The sequence below is a fragment of the Pinus tabuliformis genome, chromosome 4_1, assembly GCF_031772625.1.
Source record: "Pinus tabuliformis cultivar Carrire ecotype Pingquan chromosome 4_1, CPIR1, whole genome shotgun sequence".
NCBI classification, from domain to species: Eukaryota; Viridiplantae; Streptophyta; class Pinopsida; order Pinales; family Pinaceae; genus Pinus; species Pinus tabuliformis.
The window spans coordinates 629,047,548-629,053,648 of NC_142303.1; the positions used below are offsets into that span (position 1 = coordinate 629,047,548).

Below are 6,101 nucleotides of genomic sequence, written 5' to 3' on the forward strand. Positions count from 1 at the left end.
AATGCGCGCTGGGTTCGAGAGATTATGCTCGATGTTTTATTCATGGCCTGGTGTCTGGTTTATGCCATTGCCCATGGCTCTTTCCACCTCCGCCTGATTTTCTTCCCGCACCCCTGTCTCGTTCAGGTAATTTGGAAGCTCGCTTGGGTTTTAAGTCTTGCCTGGTTCGTCTGCGCTCAGTCCTTCCCCATTCAGCTCTGCCATTTTCCCTTACCTGGTTGCTCTGAGAATTCGAAGATGCCTCGCCGTCGTGGAGTCTCTCGCCGTGGAGGCAATACTGGTAATCGAGGCAGGGCCTCTCATTCTGCTCCTCAGAACATTGTCCCTATTGCCTCTGCCTCCCCGTCCTCTCCGCCCTCTGGCCATGCTAGACCTCTCCCGCACAACTCCTTTCAAACAACCCGCTTCACCTTCCATAGCAGACTCAACAGGCCAGTGTTGTCAGCCAGCATCACTGTAATTCTTGCTGAGGAGGAGGATAAACCCAGCAGCTCGGCCCACACCACCACCTCTCAGTCTCAGGATGACAGTGTCCTTCAGGGGGAGATGGTTGGGGTCGTGTTTAATGAAGACAACATGCAGGAGGACGGCATTGTTCCTGAGGCGCCTCAGCCTCCGGCAGATTCGAGTCAGCGCGAGGTGCTTGCTTGTGGGCCGGTTCATCATCCAGGTAGCATCTTGAATCTGGTAATTCCTCCAGATGGTGGTATTGAGGGGAATGCAGACAATGAATTCGTCACCTGGATTGCCTCTTCCAGCCAGGTGGACAAGGATGCGCCGGACTCTCCGCAACATGTCAATTGATGCTGGTTCATTGCCTACGGGTGGCACTCTTGCCTCTGCTCTGTTTTATTTTATGTTATGCGTCTATGTTTTTGGGTCTCTGGTTACTGTTCTTGTCTCAGTTCTCGTTTTGTATCGGTGCGAGCCAACATGAGCAGCAACAAATCATGGCTCGGCAAGCCTTGTTTTTGCCTCAATTTTGTACATGGCGGGTATGACAGAATGTTTACCAGTAAAGCCATAGTAGGCGATAGTAATGCTGTGTTAGACTCAGAACAGGATTATTTTTTTGTATGTCAGGGTCTAACAAATCATGTTTTGAAGTCTCTCAATCCTGAAAGGGCGGATAGAAGGATCTGTATGTCTCAGAATCTCTGGTTGAGGGCTGGCTTCTGCCCCCTCTGAGGTCTCGACCTCCATGTACATATTTTTCTCTTTTTTAATAGAAATAGTCTTTACGCAAAATAAATAAATAAAATAAAAAATAAAAAATAAAATAAATAATAATTCAATTTCCAAAAAATATTAGTTTCTAATTAATTAAATGGTAAGTAAATATTACTTAAATCTACCTTAAATGAATGGAATATTATTTTTTAATAAATGAATGTTAATTATTAAATAAATTGTTATCTTCTTTATTCAAATTCAATTTCCAAAAAATCTTAAAAATTACTCTCTCATAAATTAAATAGTAAATAAATATTACTTAAATCCACCTTAAATGAATTAAACAAATGATTAAGTCATTTGTGTTACTCAACAAAACAAAATTACGAAACTCAAAAGCCCTCGTATGATCCCCAATACGAAAAATCCCCGAATGAGAATGAAAGAAGTAACTGTTATCTTCCTTTTTCAAACTCAATTTCTAAAAGCTCGTTGCTAAAATCCATATAGATGGAATTACAATTTAGAAGAAAAATCAAACAAGTCGTAAGAACGAAATTTTTCTGGCTAATAGATCTATGAAGAAAGAAGAAAAAAAAAATCATTTTAACGGTCAGACGAAAGAGATAAGTTATGGGACAGATTGTTTCTGGTTGATATATTCGATTTTGCTTGACTGCTTGATATATTCGATTTCTTTTGCTCCATGTCTGAGAAAAAAACAAAGCTGTGAACCCACGCCTTGTCGCACCAGAAGCGTAAGTACCGCTCGTTCAATCGACTAATTCCGTTGTGAGATTGAACACACGCCTTGTCGGACCAGAAGCCTAAGTACCGCTCGTTCAATCGACTAATTCCGTTGTGAGATTGAACGCACGCCTTGTCGGACCAGAAGCCTAAGTACAGCTCCTTCAATCGAGTAATTCCTCTGTGAGATTTGAACCCAGAAGCGTAGGGACCGCTCCTTACTTCAATCAACTAATCCCCTTTCGTACCAGAAGCCTAAATTTAGAAGAAACGGGGCTGTGAATGTTGAACCCAACCCGTTTCGTACCAGGGAATCCCAAATCCGGCGATTTAATTTCAAGGAGGCATAAAAGGTTATTGACAGCTGTGGGATTTGAACCCACGCCCTTTCGGACCAGAGCCTAAATCTGGCGCCTTAGACCACTCGGCCAAACTGTCAGATATTCCATGATCAGTAATAATTTATACCATCAAGTCCCAAATCCGACGATTTAATTTCAAAGAGGCATAAATGGTGTTGACAGCTGTGGGATTTGAACCCACGCCCTTTCAGACCAGAGCCTAAATCTGGCGCCTTAGACCACTCGGCCAAACTGTCTAATATTTTAGAATCACCTATAATTTTTATACCAATTACATAAAATTATTTCTGAACATTAATTTTTGTTTCGATATCGATCTTTGTCCTCTTTGAACGTATTAATTTTTGCAGCATGCATATTTGTATTTATATTTAAATGACATTTCTTTCACCTGAGCTCCGATTATATGGAATGGTGAGATGAGACCAGCCCCAGAAGATAAACGAATAGCACAGCCATGGTACCAATCACAAACAAAAAATTAATTATTGATGGCCGGATAGAGTAAGTTAATCAGTTGTCTATAATGCGACTTTTTGGAAGTTTTTTTGGTGGGTTTTTCCGGTCAAAATCCGGCAGCAATTTATTGGAATCGCAAGTTTGATAGCTAGTTTCTGCACAATCAAAGCATCCCAGGGGTTTTCCAAGGTGCTGAATCCAAATATGCAGTTAAAAAACCATTTTAACTGCAACAAATCAAGATTTAACCTCAATTTCTTCCGCCGGATTCCGTCACCGAAATCTCCAAAAAGTCTCATTATAGACAACTCCGTAAGTTAATAGATTAATAAATTAATTATTTAAAAATTCAATTTCAAATTAATATGAATTGTTTTTCCACTTATTCAAATATAATAATTGTTTTAAAATTTAATGGAAACTTAATTTTTTAATTTATTTTAAAATTATATATATATATATATGTATATATATACTATTAAAAATAAATTGTTGTATTTATTAACTCATTCTATTTTTTCTATATATACCATCTATTATATAATTTTTACATATTATTTAATATATTTTTCTATATTTAAAATATAGAAAAATAATTATATAATAATAGAAAAAAATAATATAATAAAAATAAAAAATATGTGTATTTTCTTATATTTAAAATATAGAAAAATAATTATATAATAATAGAAAAAAATAATATAATAAAAATAAAAAATATAATTATATAATAATAGAAAAATAATAATATACTAAAAATAAAAATTATGTGTTTTTAGGATAGTTCACTTTATAATGGTTTTTATAAAATGTATTATGTAAATTAAGAATTTTGTATAAAGTATTATGTAAATTATGTTATTTAAAGTTCAAAGGTTTTTAATTTACTTATTAGTGAATGGTGTCTAATTTTTGGAGTATAATTTTATTTATAAATGTTAGATATAAATACACATGAATATAGACCTAGTATAATTTATAAATGAAATGATTTTCTTTAAGACATTTTTCTCATTAGTTTTAATCAAAATTTAACAGAAATAAAATTTTACAGAGATATTTTAAAATTTGAGTTTAATTTGCAGAATTCAAATAGCTCAAAGGCTTTTAGGCGATGAATATATTTATACATTTAAAAAAAAAACAAAAAATCACATTTTTTTAAAATTAATTTGCCAATAAATTTTTTCTTTTAACTATAAATTATACTAAACCCATAAATACATCCCTCTCAAATAATTGGCATTTATAATTTTAATTTAACTTAAACATTTTAAGCAAAAAACAATTTTACTTCTGAATATTAAACTTAAATATACGACAATATATCTCTCAAATTATCTGTATTTATAATTTTGAAATACTTTTGATTTAGTTTAAACATTATAAATAGAAAGGCTCATTTTGCATTAATTTTTTTATGAGTGCTTGAATGTGTTTTTTACGGATTTACACGAGATTTCAATTTTAGTTTTATTTAACTTTTCATAAATTTTTAGTCCTAGAGTTTTATTTTTTAATTTTATAATATTTTATTATAATAAAATAAAATGATTTTTTTAAATTTATATTTTTTTATTAATTTAAGAAAATGTTATATTGTGAGGAGTTTTTCTGTAAGTTAAAAATGGCTTCACTTCAATTCGATTTGTTGATTTTTAAGTACAAACAAAACATAAAGAATTTATTGGCTTTTAAGCACAAACAAAACATATCAAAAAGAAGGTGGGTAAAACAATGTCTCATTCTATCTACTGCCCACCATGCACAAACATATTCAAAAAATATACAAAGTCGATTTTTATCTTCACTGCTAAATAGGATTAGATGCATTTTCCATTAGCATTTGTTCGGTGAAAAGTTGTAACACCCTCCTCTCACACTTACCCAAGCTTACTGGTCCACTGGGGTAAATATGTGATGACGAGTTACTATGATATGATCCAACTCCCCAGGTACAGTTAAGGAAGTGGCATCGGCAAAACAAAACCAAAATGACCTTCCTCAAGAGCTACAGGACACCCAGGGATTAACCAACCACTCGAGGTGCCCAACCCCTGAGTTAACTTGCTCTTTGACTAAACTAGACCCCCAGTCGCTCCCATTACAAGCCCTCCAAGCCACTGTACCCCTCCGGTCGCTCCCACAACAAGGCCTTCATGTGATTGCAATGTTTTTCAAACAATTTTGTGCCAGTGACCCCAAAATCTAAGCCACTATTTCAGGGCTATGACTCAAGCCTACCCAAAACTTGATGAAATTCTCATAAATGGTAAATAACAAGAAGACAATGCTTCTAATGCAAAATTTGAACAAGGACTTGACCTGACTCATCCTAACCATGACAGGAATTTCGTCAAACACATCATGAACATGTAATGTACATGTCATAAAAACACATCTGAACATAGGGATCTCATACTTATTTGAAAATCGTCAAGAGGATCTGGTGCCCTCTCACATTAGTGGCATTATCATCTATTAGGTGATTCATTCATTAACATTTCATCTACTAACCAAAACGTCATGAGAGTCGTAGTTCAATATTATCATAAAATCATACTTACAACCAACTTATAACCAGATAAATAACAACAATAGAACAACCATCAAAACCACATATTAACAGTACATTTACACATAAAACATAAGAGGAAAGGATCTCTTATTAACATATGCAAATCCAACCAAGTCAAGGACTTCCATGTACCACCCGACCACAGATTGGGCTGACCCAATTCTCTCTTTCAGCCAATCACCCTCGCGCCATATTCCATGCATGAATGTGGGATCCCATGGAATAACCAATCGAAACCAAACCTAGGGATTCTAGAGGCCAAACCACCTCAACCCTCAACTAGTGATTCCACCTCACTGTCAGACATCACTAACCATCACCAGATCGGCCTCTATCCAACCTGTCTAGGGCTCCAGAGCATTTGTTCTAACCTGGCTTTGAGGACTAGTAACTCAACTCACAATTGTGGTTGGGCTCCACATCGTTTGTCCAACCAAGGTTTCCAGGACTAGTAACTCAACCCACCAAGGGCTCCAAAGCGTTTATCCAACCAAAGGTTCCATGACTAGTAACTCAACCCAAGCTGTTGTAAGGCTTCCAGAGCGTTTCTCCAACCATGGCTCTAGGAACTAATAACTTGACCCACAACCATAACGAATATGAACACCGACTAGAAAACAAAGGTAAAACCGACAACACCATGGGTATCCAGGAGATGGAAAGGCTAGGCAAAACCACTCTCAATCCATGCAATCCTCCATGCCTATGACAATTCATAACCAAAAAACCACATGTATGCCAAAACTAGTAAGGAAATCATACATGAAACTCGATACCTGCAA

At 35.5% G+C, this 6,101-nt stretch overlaps 2 non-coding genes across 2 annotated transcripts; both read right to left on the minus strand.

Annotated features, from left to right (window-relative positions):
- Window positions 1–2,278: 2,278 nt before the first annotated feature.
- TRNAL-UAG (transfer RNA leucine (anticodon UAG)) lies at window positions 2,279–2,358 on the minus strand. Its single transcript has one exon. It is a non-coding gene; the product is annotated as a tRNA-Leu (tRNA).
- An 80-nt stretch (window positions 2,359–2,438) lies between these two features.
- TRNAL-UAG (transfer RNA leucine (anticodon UAG)) lies at window positions 2,439–2,518 on the minus strand. Its single transcript has one exon. It is a non-coding gene; the product is annotated as a tRNA-Leu (tRNA).
- Window positions 2,519–6,101: the final 3,583 nt, after the last annotated feature.